Here is a 14,206-nt window from a genome sequence, read left to right on the forward strand (position 1 = left end):
AGCACCAGACAATGAGCATAAGGAAGTGTCAGATAGAGTTTGAATCTCAGTCTCAGACAAAAAGAGATTGAAAAAATGCAAGAGTAAGAATAAAAGAATGAAAAATAAATTTTTATGGGCTAAGGGAATGAAGAAGCTTATAGATAATCAAAACACTTCACAAGCACCCAAATTTTCAAAAGACCCACGAGAAATATTCCCTAATCTAGAATTGAAAGTAAAAACAATTCTCATCAGTATGAGCTGACCACATATGATTTTTTCTGTTTTTCCCCTGATCCTAACATATAGAACAGAATTTCAAGTCAATTTTAGTTCCAAGTTTCTAGTGAGTATGGAGTTTCACTACAGAAGAAGTACCTTCTAAAAATGAGAAATGTAAATTCAAGCCTTGAATTTTTGCTTCGCAAAGTTTAGTTCATATATTAGGAGTGTCTGCAAATAAGGTTAGGGAGAGTCAATATCATTTCATTTTCAATAAACAAAATCTTCAAGGCAAAATCCATAATCTTTAGCATTTTCATTTCTGTGGATCTCATTGTTATTTAACTATGATTTTTTTCAAGAAGGTTAGTAAGATTTTGACAATAGTGAAGAATACTTTCCTTATAGAGAACTGGCATATATGTTCTTTCCTCTAGGTACCTGAGCCTTCCTGTTACTGTTAGAGGCAGAGCATTGGTGTTTTCTCTTCTTTTTTTTTAATGGTAATGAGAGTTTTTTTTTTTTATTTTGCTTTCCCCCTCTGTCTTCTGTTGCTGTTTTTTTTTTTAATTTCTGCACCTTTGGCCTTTTTTTAATTGAGAAAATACCATAAAGAGGGGTTACAATTAATGGGCAAGGTAATGAGTACATTTCTTATCAAGCATTGTTGCCTCCTCCTTTGTTTCCTCTTAACATCCCTTCCCATCTCCTCCAACCCCCCCCCATCCCCGCGCCAAAGTTGTAAAGTTCGTTTTTTGACATAACATCCTGTACATCCTGTAATGGGTCTACCTGTATCCCTATTTAAACAATTTGTTTTTTCCCTTCCCCTCTCCAAATTATACCAACATCAAATACAATGAAAACAGGGGTTATACCGTGGGGGAGGGACATACAAAGCAACAAAGAAATAATATTTTTTTAACAAAGAAATAATCTTATAAATATGTTAGAAACAATAGCAAGAAAGAAAAAAATTTGAGTGCTTATCTTGGGGTACATTTCACCTTTCATCAACTTATCTGACCTTTTCTGTTTGTCTCAGACATATACTAGTTATTGCAAATAAGGGAAGCCATGGGAGCATTGGTGTTTTCTGAATGGAGCAGAATAAAGACTGAGTAAAACTAGTGGAAAAGACTGGCCTAGAAAGGCTAAAAACTGTTGTCAGTTGGATCTTTATTGTTCCAGATGTACATTTCAGAAATCCAGAGGACTGAAGATAAACGTAATGGACATACTGGAAAATTAGTCATACATTACAAATTGACCAAATATGTTATCTGGTCACTGTGGAGTTCAGAAGGAACTCCCTCAGAGGAAACAGACTTTCCTATTAGGATTATTTTCTACCATTTTGGTTGTGGCTCTGAAGCAAAAAATATGCTATCTAATGAAAAAATATATAGATCATTACTAAAACATATTTTTATCTCTGAGGTAGCAGCAGCTAGACAATGTCCAATTGCTATATTTGAAAACATTTCTGGGACAAAGGGAAGTGTTCTTGGATGTATTAGGTGGTTTTACAGGGTTATGTTTAAGAGAGAGACAGACAATAAAGCTGAAGTTCACATTTTGATCTATTGTGCATGCTTTCCAATAATGTTGGTTTTCCTTGTCTATTATTTTGCTGGAGCTCCAATGAGCCAACTCATGAGCATGTTGTAAGAAGGGTAACTAAATTTGATGGGTGTGGTGCCTCTAACTGGTAATACTAGGCACTTGGGAGGTGAAAAACAGGGAATTGTGATTCTAGGCCAGCCTGGTCAATAAAAACAAGTTAAAAAAATTATAGATTGATGACAGCTACAACTTCCATATATCTCCACCGACCAGAAACAAAACATGTATTTGTATTTGATTTCAAGGAAAGTCAGGCAGGCAAGTAAGCAAGCTAAGGGATGGTGCTATCAAAATCTAGTCAAACAGTGTCTAGAAGAAATAAACAATAGCTGGGCGCAGGTGGCTTATGTGTGTAATCCTAGTTACTCAGGAGACTGAGATCTGAGGATCGCGGTTCAAAGCCAGCCTGGGCAGGAAAGTCCGCGAGACTCTTATCTCCAATAAGCCTCTAGAAAACCAGAAGTGGCACTGTGGATCAAGTGGTAGAGCATTCGCCTTGAGCTGAAGAGTTCAGGGACAGCGCCCAGGCCCAGAGTTCAAGCCCCATGACCGACAAAAAAAAAAAAAAAAAAAAAAAAAAGAAATAAAAAATTACTGTTCTTTAAATCTCTAAAAGAATTAAAAAGAAAAAATAAAACTTGCTTGGATGGAGCCTGAAACTATCCTATGGAAACAGGGTCATTTTCCTTCCTTTAACCATTATACAGGCCTCCAAAACTTCACAAGTTAATAATCAGATCCAAAGACAGGATAAAGTGGCTGAAATATCACATAAAGAATTAGAAAGTCTATTTTAAAAATGTTCAGTGACATCAAAGACTATTCAAATAATCAAATAGATGAAATTAGAAAATCAATTCAAGAGCTAGACAAGAAATTCAGCAAAGAAATGGAAATTGTGGGGGGGGGGTAAATCGGCAGAAATATTAGACATTGAAAGCTCAATACATCAAAACAAAAAACACAGGTAATTGTATTATCAGCAGATAAGACCATACAGAAGCAAGAATATGAGATAAGGGGTATGAATGAATTTTTGATCATTTTAGTATAAAGTATAGCCAGACTACAGTGGGATTCAATGAACTAATCTCCTATAGATAAAGCATAATGGTAACAGACAACAATATAATATATAACATGAGAGAAAATATTTAATGAAGAGTTAGATAAACAATTATTTGAAACCTCCAACTGGAAATAGGAAGATAACCAAAAGCTCACAGAATGACTGAATATCATCTGACATGTCTTTTATATGAAGTCTTTGATATATCTCACCAATGAGAAATGTTAAATTTCTGGGCAATTCTTTGCCTATTGGCTAATGAAAGATGTATATCAGTGATGGTTTCCAAGGAGATCAGTGAAAATGCAGTTTTTAAATTTTTTTCAACTTCAATAATCCTCTCTCTTTGGAAACAATTTTTTGTGCCATTTGTGGGTCTTGAACTCAGGGTCTAGGCACTGTCCCTGGAGCGTTTTTGCTTATGGCTAGTGCTCTACCACTTGAACCACGACCTGACTTTTAGCTTTTAGGTGGTTACTTCGAGATAAGAGTCTCATAGACTTTCCTGCCCAGGATGGCTTTGAATTGCAATGCTTATTTTCTAGGATTAAAGGTATTAGACAACAAGACAAGAAAATCTATGAGGCTCTTATCTCCAAACAGCTAACAAAAAGCCAGAAGTTGAACTGTAGCTCAAGTGGTAGCGAATCAGCCTTAAGCAAAAGTACTAAGGAACAGTGCCCTAGCCTAGAGTTCAAAGGCTAGAGATATTTTTGTAGCACTTCCCAGTCCTCTGATCTTGTCCTGAAAAGTATTGGAATACAAGCTTTTTAGACACAAATATTTTACTTATTGTCAGCTTTAACCGATGTCTCCTGAAATCCTAAGCAAGCTGCTTCATTTTGAGGTGTCTGTCATTTATTTCAGTATTTTATCATTGGATGGTGCCAAGTCTAAATTCATTAGGAGTCTTCTGTTGACATACTGTTATTGTTACAGCATATTAAAATTAAAAATAGCCAGGTACCAGTTGTTTGTGCCTGTAATCCTAGGTAATCCGAAAGCTAAAATCAGAAGATTGAGATTCAAGCCAGCTGGGACAGAAGAGTACATGCAGTCTTCATCTCCAATTAGCGAGTACAAAGCCTGAAGTGGAGCTGTGGCTCAAATGGTAGAATGCCAGCTTTGAGCAAAGTGCTAAGAGATCAGAGCCCAGGCCCTGAGTTCAAGCCCAAGCACTGGCCCCAAAATAAATAATTGTATGGACATGATTAAGATACCAAACTTTTAAATAATAGGTTTGAAGAAAGATATGTAGATATGGGCTTAGGAAATCTATTCAATGAATTACTACCAGAAATGTTCTCAGATATTAGAAAAGATATGGTTACCAAGTACAAAATGAACCTCAAACAGGTATGACCAGAAAAGAATCTCTCCATGACATGGAGAAGTTTATGGTTAAACTTTCAAAGGCAAATTCAGGCCTGGGCCCTGAGTTAGAGGCCCACAACCAACAAAACAGAACAACAAAAAAAGGGAGAAGAAAGAAAGAAAAGAAATGAAGGGAAATGAAACATTCTATATAAGTGCAAACAAAATATCACAGAAGATAGTGAAAGGACTGTTACTCAGAAAGTGGTAGAAAAATAAACATAATTGCGAGAATATTGGAAAGAATAATCCTCAGTTGAAGAGGACACAACCAAATGAGAATTATTTTTTGAGAATAATTTTTTGTAATAAACCATCAAAAGTCTAAGACAAACAAGAGAGAAAAGAACAGAGAATATTCAAAGTAACCAGGAGAAAAAAATAAAATGACAAGAATCCAACATGTGGGATTACAAAAGATTAAAAAATTCTCTACAGCAAAGGAAATATTAGATGAAAAATAAATTAAGAAACTTCTGCACATGCTGGACCTTGGTGGCTCATGCATTTATAATCCTAGTGACTCAGGTGGCTGAAATCTGAGGATCCCAGTTTGAAGCCAGTCATGGTAGAAAAAGTTCATGAGACTCCTGTTACCAATAAACCACTAAAGAGCTGGAAGTGGAACTGTGGCTCAAGCTGTAGAATGCTAGCTTCAAAACCTCAGGGAGAACACCCAGGCTCAGAGTTCCAAGGACTGGCAAAAATAGTCTCTATACAATAAACAACAAAATGAGAAACAACCCACAGAAATGGAAGAAATTGCCTTTTATTTATCAGATAAAGACAAATATTATATATTGTCTCTTATATATAGTAGCTAGATATTTTTTAAAGACATAAATGCAAAAAGAGGTTCTTGGAGCAAGAGCAGTGATTAGACAAAGTTCACAAAACAAGATGATAAGTGTGTGTGAATATGATCACAGTACATAGTATACAAGTATGAGAGTGCCAAAATTAAACCGATTATTATTTTTTTCTGTGCTGGCCCTAGGACTTGAACTCAGGTCCTGGGCACTATCCCTAAGCCTTTTTTCACTCAAGGCTGGTGCTCTTCCACTCTAGCCACAGCTCCACATCTGGCTTTTTGCTGGTTAACTGGAGATAAGAGACACACACTTTTTGTCTGGGCTGTCTTAAAATCGAAACCCTCAGATCTCACCCTCCTGAGTAGCTAGGATTACAGGTGTGATCCACTAGAACTTGACCAACTCCATTATTTTAATAAGTAATTTTACAAATCAAGTCTTCTCATTTTAATATATCTCTGTATTGCCACAGGAAAAAAGAAAGAGTTTTTTTTGGTTTTGTTTTGGTTTGGTTTTTTTTGGGTCCGGTCGTGGGGCCTGAACTCTGGGCCTGGGCGCTATCCCTCAGCTCTTCAGCTCAAGGCTAGTGCTGTACCACTTGAGCCACAGCGCCACTTCCGGCTTTTTTCTTTTTGCTTATATGGTGCTGAGGAATCGAACCCAGGATCTCAGGCATGCAAGGCAAGTATTCTACCCCTGAGCCACCTTCCCAGCCCCAAGAAAGAGTTTTTGTCAGAGTCTATGTTCATAATTTCAAGATGTAATATAGGATATAAAAAATTCCATGTTGAAGCCTGGGTGCAGTGGTTCACACCAATATTCCTCATCACTTTGGAGACAGAAATTGGGAAGAGTATGGTTCAAGGCCAGCTCAGGGATAAAAGTTGAGGACATACCACTCAGTCAATAAGTTGATCACAGTGGCACACAGTTGTGATCCCAACTATACAGAAGATTGTAAGTAGGAGGATTGTGGTCCAGGCAAATATGGACCAAAACCCAACAGCCTATATAAAAATCTAACTAAAAGTAAAATGGACCGAGGGTATGGCTCAAGTGACAGAGTGCTTGCTTAGCAACTGCAAAGCCCTGAATTAAAATACTAGCACAAGAACCACATGATTATCTCAATAGATGCAGAAAAAGCATTTGACAAGATCCAACAGCCTTTTATGATGAAGGCGCTGGAAAAACTAAGAGTCCACAGAACATTCCTCAATATAATAAAGGCTGTGTATGACAAACCTACAGCCAACATTATACTTAATGGTGAAAAACTAAACTCTAAACTCAGGAATGAGGCAAGGATGTCCACTCTCCCCACTTCTCTTCAATTTAGTAGTGGAATGCCTACCTACAGCAATAAGACAAGATGCAAACATAAAGGGGATCCAAATGGGGAAAGAAGAAGTAAAACTCTCCCTCTTTGCAGATGACATGATCTTGTATTTAAATAATTCCACGGACTCCACTCCCAAATTAATCGAGCTGATTTGAAACTTTGGCAAAGTAGCAGGGTATAAAATTAACCCTCAAAAATCAATGGCTTTTCTGTATGCCAACAATGAGAAGAGCACAGCTGAAATCAGGAAAGCAACTCCTTTGTAATAGCCACACAAAAAATGAAATACCTAGGAATTAACTTAACCAAAGAAGTGAAGGACCTTTATGATGAAAACTTTAAAAACCTGAAACAGGAAATAAAAGCAGAATTTAGGAAGAGGAAAAACCTCCATGCTCCTGGATTGAAAGAATAAACATCTGAAAATGGCAATACTTCCCAAGGCTATCTACAAATTCAATGTGATACCTATAAATATTCCAACCTCATCCATCAATGAAATAGAAGCAACCCAAAAATTCATGTGGAACAATAAAAGACCCTGAATAGCAAAAAAAAAAAATCCTTAGCAGAAAGAACAGTGTTGCTTTCACTGTATTTGATGTTGGTATAATTTGTGGGGGGGAAGGGAAAAAGCAAATCGTTTAAATAGGGATACAGGTGGACCCATTGCAACAATGAGATGTACAAATCCTTATGTCGAAAAACGAACTTTACAATTTTGGCAGGCGGGGGTGGGGGTGGGGGTGGGGGGTAGAGGGTAGGGGGAGATGGAAAGGGATGGGAAGGGGAAACAAAGGAGGAGGCAACAATGCTTGATAAGAAATGTACTCAATATTTTGCCCATGTAATTGTAACCCCTCTGTACGGTGTTTTCACAAATAAAAAAATAAGATTAAAAAAAAGAAAGAAAGAACAGTGCTGGAGGAATATCAATACCAAATTTCAAACTCTACTACAAAGCCATAGTAATCAAAACAACTTGGTACTGTCACAGCAAGAGACCTCAGAACCAATGGAATAGAATTGAAAACCCAGAAATGAACCCACAGACCTAAAGCCCCTAATCTTCAATAAGAGAGCTTAAAAAAAATAAAATGGAAGAAAGACAGCCTTTTCAGTAAATGGTGCTGGCAAAATTGGTTAATTACCTGTAGAAAACTAAAGCCAGATCCTTATATATCACCCTGCAATAGAATCAACTCCAAATGGATCAAAGACCTCTAAATCAAAGGAGACACCCTAATAACACTACAGGAAGTAATAGGAGAAACTCTAGGTCTCCTTGGCACAGGCCAAAATTTTCATGAAGACCCTGAAACACACCAAATCAAAGAAAGGTTGGACAAATGGAATTGCATGAAACTGCAGAGTTTCTGCCTGGCAAAGGACATAGCTAGCAAGATCAATAGAAAGCCCACAGATTGGGAGATCTTCACTAGCCATACAATGGACAAGGGACTCATATCTAAAATATATTAGAACTAAAAAAAAAATAAATCCCCCAACAGCCAATCCTCAAGGAAACAACTGCCTGATAAATAAGTAGGCTGAAGACTTAAAGAGAAACTTCTCTGAAGAGGAAACAAGAATGGCCAAGAGACACATGAAGAAATGCTCAACTTCTCTAGCCATAAAAGAAATGCAAATCACACTATATTTGATGTCAGTATAACTTGTGGAGGAGATGGGGAAAAACAAGTCGTTTAAGGATACAGGTGGACCTGTTGCAACAATGAGAAGTACAAAATGTCATGTCAAAAACAAGCTTTACAACGTTGGTGCGATGGGGGGGGAGGGGGGAGGATTGGGTGGGATGGTGGGGGGGAGGCTGGGAAGGGATGTGAAGGGTAAACAAAGGAGGAGGCTGCAATGCTTGATAAGAAATGTATGCATTATCCTGCCCATGTAATTGTAACCCCTCTGTACAGTATGTTCACAAAGAAAAATTAAAAAAATGAAATGCAAATCAAAACAATATTGAGATTCCACCTCATCACAGTTAGAATTGTTATAATCAAGAAATCTAATAACAACAGATGTGGCCAAAAGGGAACCCTACTTCATTTTTGGTGGGAGTGTAAACTTGTTCAACCACTTTGGAAAGCAGTATGGAGGCTCCTCAAAAGACTCCACATAGAGCTCCCCTATGACCCAGCAATCCCACTTTTAGACATTTACCCAAATGATCACAAAAATGGCCATACTAAACCTACCAGCACAACTATTTTTATTGCAGCATTATTTACCATAGATAAGATATGGAAACAACCCAGATGCCCCTCAGAAGATGACTGGATCGGGGCTGGGAAGGTGGCTCAGTGGTAGAGCACTTGCTTTGCATGCCTGAGGCCCTGGGTTTGATTTCTCAGCACCACATAAGCAAAAAGAAAAAAGCCGGAAGTGGTGCTGTGGCTCAAGTGGTAGAGCGCTAGCCTTGAGCTGAAGAGCTGAGGGACAGTGCCCAGGCCCAGAGTTCAAGCCCCACGACCAGACCCCCCCCAAAAAAAGAAGATGACTGGATCAAGAAAATATTTTATATATATAATATATATATATATATAGAATGGATTTCTATGCCTCCATCAGAAAGAATGACATCACCTCATTTGTTAGGAAATGGAAAGACTTGGAAAAAATTATACTAAGTGAAGTAAGCCATGCCCAAAGAAACATAGGTCCCATGGTTTCCCTTATTTGCCATAACTAGTATAAGTCCAGCACAAGGAGTGAAAGTCAAAAGCTATGTACATATGACCATAGAAGATGATGTTAAGCGAAATGAACCCCAAGTAGGGACACAAGTGCTTTTATTTCTTTCTTGATATTGTTTTTAACGTATTTAAAATGTGCTATGTGATTCTTTTGTTTCTTTTTATGTTCTTCCCCCATGGTATAACCACTGTTTTGACAATATTTGATTCCGGTGCCCAGGATCTTGTATATACAGTTTTCTAATTGGGGGAGGGGAAGGGAAATAACAAAATTCTGAAATAAGGATACAGGTTGATCCACTGTGACAATGAGATGTACAAGACACTATGTTGAAAACCAACTTTACAATTTGGGCAGGGGTGGGGGGGAGGCGTTAGGGAGGTAGAGAGGGAAGGGATGGTGGGGGAAAACAAAGGAGGAGGTAACAATGCTCAATAGGAAATGTACTCATTACCTTACTCATGTAATGGTAACCCCTCTGTACAGTATTTTTACAATTATATATATATATATATACATATATATATATATATATATAATACTAGCACTATTGGAAAATAATTAAGAAGCAACTTAATGCTTGTGCCAGTTCTTCAGCTCAAATTTGGCCTGGATGCTTTCCCTGTGCTTTTTTTGCTTAAGGCTAATAGTCTACAGTTCCACTTTCAGCATTTTGGTGGATAATTGGACATGAGTCTTATCGTCTTTCCTGCACGGGCTTTCAAACTATGATCCAGAGGTCTCATCTTATTGAAACTAGAATTACAGACATGAGCCACCAGTGCCTGACTCATCTTAATACTTAATCACTTATAGATTTAAAGAACTTACTATGTCAAGCCAGTCACCGGTGGCTTTTGCCTGTAATTCTAGCTACTCTGAAGGCTAAGATCTGAGAATCAAGGTTTGAAGCCAGCCTAGGCAGAAAAGTCCTTGTGAGATTCTTATCTCCAATTAACGTTTCAAAAACTAGAAATAGGATTGTGGCGCAAAGTGGTAGAGTGCTTGCTTTAAGTAAAAGAGCTCAGAGACAGTTTCCAGGCCCTGAGTTCAAGCCCCACAAACTTACCAAAAACAAAAAACAACAACAACAACTAACATACTATATAAAATACATTTCATAAAAGGTAAAAAATAAGTGCTGGAAATATTTATGAAACTACCAATAATGTATCAAAATTATTTTCACAAAATACCTTGGATGGTTATCTGAGTACATTAGCAAAATATATTCAGAGACATAGACATGCTGTTCTTTGTTTTTCCATTTTTGTTAAAACAAAAGTATTAAAAATGGTTCATGGGGGCTGGGAAGGTGGCTCAGTGCTAGAGTGCTTGCCTTGCATGCATGAGGCCCTGTGTTTGATTCCTCAGCACCACATAAGAAGAAAAAAAAGTTGGAAGTGGCGCTATGGCTCAAGCAGTGGAGCGCTAGCCTTTTGCTGAAGAGCTGAGGGACGGTGCCCAGGCCCAGAGTTCAGGCCCCATAACTGACAAAAAAAAATGGTTCATGTTCACTTCAGCACATATACCAGAAACATTTAAAATGGTCAAATAAAACTATAGAATAAGAACTGTTTTTCCAAAATAGTCTTGAAAAATCAAGAACAAAAAGAAAAAAAATGACAAAATAAGCCAAACTAATATTAGTATGTGTTGTACTGTAATAGAAGAAAAAATAATTTTAGAGGCATTCAGATTGGTACAAAGCTCTACACGGAAAAACACAAAAGAAGAAAAATGAGGGAAATAAATATGTAAATGAAGGTGTATGCTATGTTCCTCTACTAGAACATTGAATATCAAATTCCAAACAAAACCCAAGCAGTTTCTCATGGAAATTTACAAGACTATTTGAAATGTACATGAAAAAAGACAGCAGCAATAATAGTCAAGACATTTTTTTTCATGAGGTTATGCCTGGCTGTGGCTTAAACTCAGGGCCTGAATGCTGTCTGTGAGCTTTTCAGCTCAAGGATAGAGCTCTACCACTTGATTCACAGCTCCACTTCCAGCTTTTCTGTGATTAATTAGAAATAAGAGTCTCATGGACTTTCCTGCCAGAGCTGACTTTGATCTTCATATATCAGCTTCCTGAGTAGCTAGGGTTATTGGTGTGAGCCACTGGCATCTACCTTGTGAAGATTATCTTACTGAAAAACAGCATTTGGAAAATTACATACATTATCAATGAGTACTATATTTATTCATTTTTAATAGCAATTCTTATTGTGATTAAGTGATTACATAAATTTCACAGTATTGTGGGATAGTGATACTTAAAGTCACAAACACATTCTAACCATCATGGGGCAAATTGTCTTTATCATGCTTATGAGTTCCATGAGTTCTTCCACATCGGGTGATATGTACATTTCTTTCCTTTTGTTTAGTGTCAGCTTCTATATATTTATTTAAGAATATGTGATATTAGTATAAGGACAACAGAAAGACAGATGAACAAAAAACCACAGAAATAGAAAAAGCATGTGTAGAACCTTGATTGATGACAAAATGATCATTACAAAACAAGGACCTGATAATTATATATAGGTAGCAGAAAAATGACTTGTGAAAATTAAATAAGAAAATTAATTTGGATGGAGATGGGTTGAAATGTGAAAGGAAAACTATATCTAGAAAGTAGGTCTTGGGAGTCACAATAGCATTTTATTTTATTTTGTTGGTTGTGGGGCTTCATGCATACAAGGCAAGCACTCTACCACTGAGCCACCTTCCCTGCCCACAATAGCATTTTAAAAACACTAAAAAGAACAAAAAATTGTTAAATTGGAGTTATTAAATTTTCTTTTTTGGGGGGAAGGGTCCGGTCATGGGGCCTGAACTCTGGGCCTGGGCACTGTCCCTCAGCTCTTCAGCTCAAGGCTAGCTCTCTACCACTTGAGCCACAGCACCACTTCCGGCTTTTTACTTTTTGCTTATGTGGTGCTGAGGAATCAAACCCAGGGCCTCAGGCGTGCAAGGCAAGTGCTCTACCACTGAGCCACCTTCCCAGCCCCGGAGTTATTAAATTTTCTATTTACCCAAACATACCGTTTATGAGAGGAAAGAATATAACAGAATCTTGGCCACATATGTGACTACTAAATGATTTTTTTTGGTCATGGGGCCTGAACTCTGGGCCTGGGTGCTGTCCCTCAGCTCTTCAGCTCAAGGCTAGTGCTCTACCATTTGAGCCACAGTACCACTTCTGGCTTTTTTTTTCTGCTTATGTGGTGCTGAGGAATAGAACCCAGGGCCTCATGCATGCGAGGCAAGCGCTCTACCAAGGAGCTAACTTCCCAGCTCCTTTATTTAGATAGTATGAAGTGAGAAGGGCACTTCCAAAAAAAGAAATTTAAATATACAACAGACATGAAAACTTCATGTGCCCATTAGTCCATACTTTACATTTGTAGATTATTTTGTAAAGCTGGCAGTAACTACTAAGTGTAAACAAACACATGCTAACAAATGACTGTCATTCTATTATGCATTTAACCAAAAAAGAAACCCAAATAAAGATGCCTATGTATAGATATATAATTATCATTCAAATCTAGAAATAATGCAATAGTCCAAATCTAGAAATGATGCAAATGTTCTTTTACATTTGAATGTGTATCATGCAATTTCATGTACAAATTAAATGATGAATTGCTACACTTACCCAATGAATGACTAAATCTCAGAATAAAATGTTGAGAAAATGAAGCTCTGATTCTATGTTCTGCATAATTGAGTGTATATAGCTTAAAATTTTATTACATGTTATTAAATACTAGAATAAAGGATTTGAAAATTGCCAACACAAATAAATAATAAATATTTAAGTATATATAATGCTAACTACCATGAGTTGATGATTATTCTTGAATATATATGTTGAATTATAATACTGTGCTATCAAAATATGCACAATTATTATGTTAATAAAAACTTTCTATAAGCCAGTAGCTCATGCCTATAGCCCTCCCTACTTGGGTGACTGAAATTGTCTTTGAAGCCAGCACAAGTTTACATGTGAGGCCCTTTCTCAACCAATAGCTAGGCACAGTGATGTATACCTTTCATCTTAGCACATGGGGGCTGAGATCAGGAGTATCTCAGTTTTAGATCAATCCAGGCAGAAAAATCCATGACATTCAAGTTCAATGGAAATAGCAAGGCAGGTTCATGACTGTAATTCCAGCTACAGTTTGAAATGAAAAAAGTAAGATCATGGCCCAGGCATGTGGCCAGACAGGATATGAGCTCATATCTCAACAATAACCAGTGCATCAGGGCACCAGTGGCTCATCCTGTAATTCTAGCTACTTAAAAGTTTGAGCTCTGAGGATGGTAGTTTGAAGCCAGCCAGGGCAGAAAAATCCATGAGACTCGTATATCCAATTAACCACTAAAACTCAGAAGTGGAGCTGTGGCTCAAGTGGCAGAGTGCTAGCCTTGAGCAAACAAGCTCAGGGACAGTACCCACGCCCTGAGTTCAAGCCTTAGGACCAGCACACACACACACACACACACACACACACACACACACACACACACACACACACACACACACACACACACACACACACACACACACACACACACACACACACACACACACACACACCCAGTGCAAAGAAATGGACGGAGGCATGGCTCAGTGGTAAAACATCTGCTTAGATTGCAAGGCTATGAACTAAAATCTTACCAAAAAAACTTTCTTGAAATATTCAATAAACAAACTGCAACCACAGTAGTTAAATGTTCAGGTTATACAATTAGGGGACAAAGCCAGGTGCAGGTGGCTGACACCAGTAGTCCTAGCCACTCAGAAGACTGACATCTGAGGCCTTAGGTTCCAAGCCAGCCCACACAAAAAAGTCCACAACTCTTATCTCCATTTAGCCACAAAAGAAGCTAGAGGTGGAGCTGTGTCTCAAGTGGTAGAACACAACTTTTTCATTACTTCATTCATATGTGTGTATGTGTGTATCTTTGTTATTTTCCAAAATCCTTCCAACTATTAAAAATACTGTAGTCTAGTAGTGCCTCAAATGTTGTTAATTTTCAAAT

The sequence above is a fragment of the Dipodomys merriami genome, unplaced genomic scaffold (assembly GCF_024711535.1).
Source record: "Dipodomys merriami isolate MVZ:Mamm:240054 unplaced genomic scaffold, mDipMer1.0.p SCAF_171, whole genome shotgun sequence".
Classification (NCBI taxonomy): domain Eukaryota; kingdom Metazoa; phylum Chordata; class Mammalia; order Rodentia; family Heteromyidae; genus Dipodomys; species Dipodomys merriami.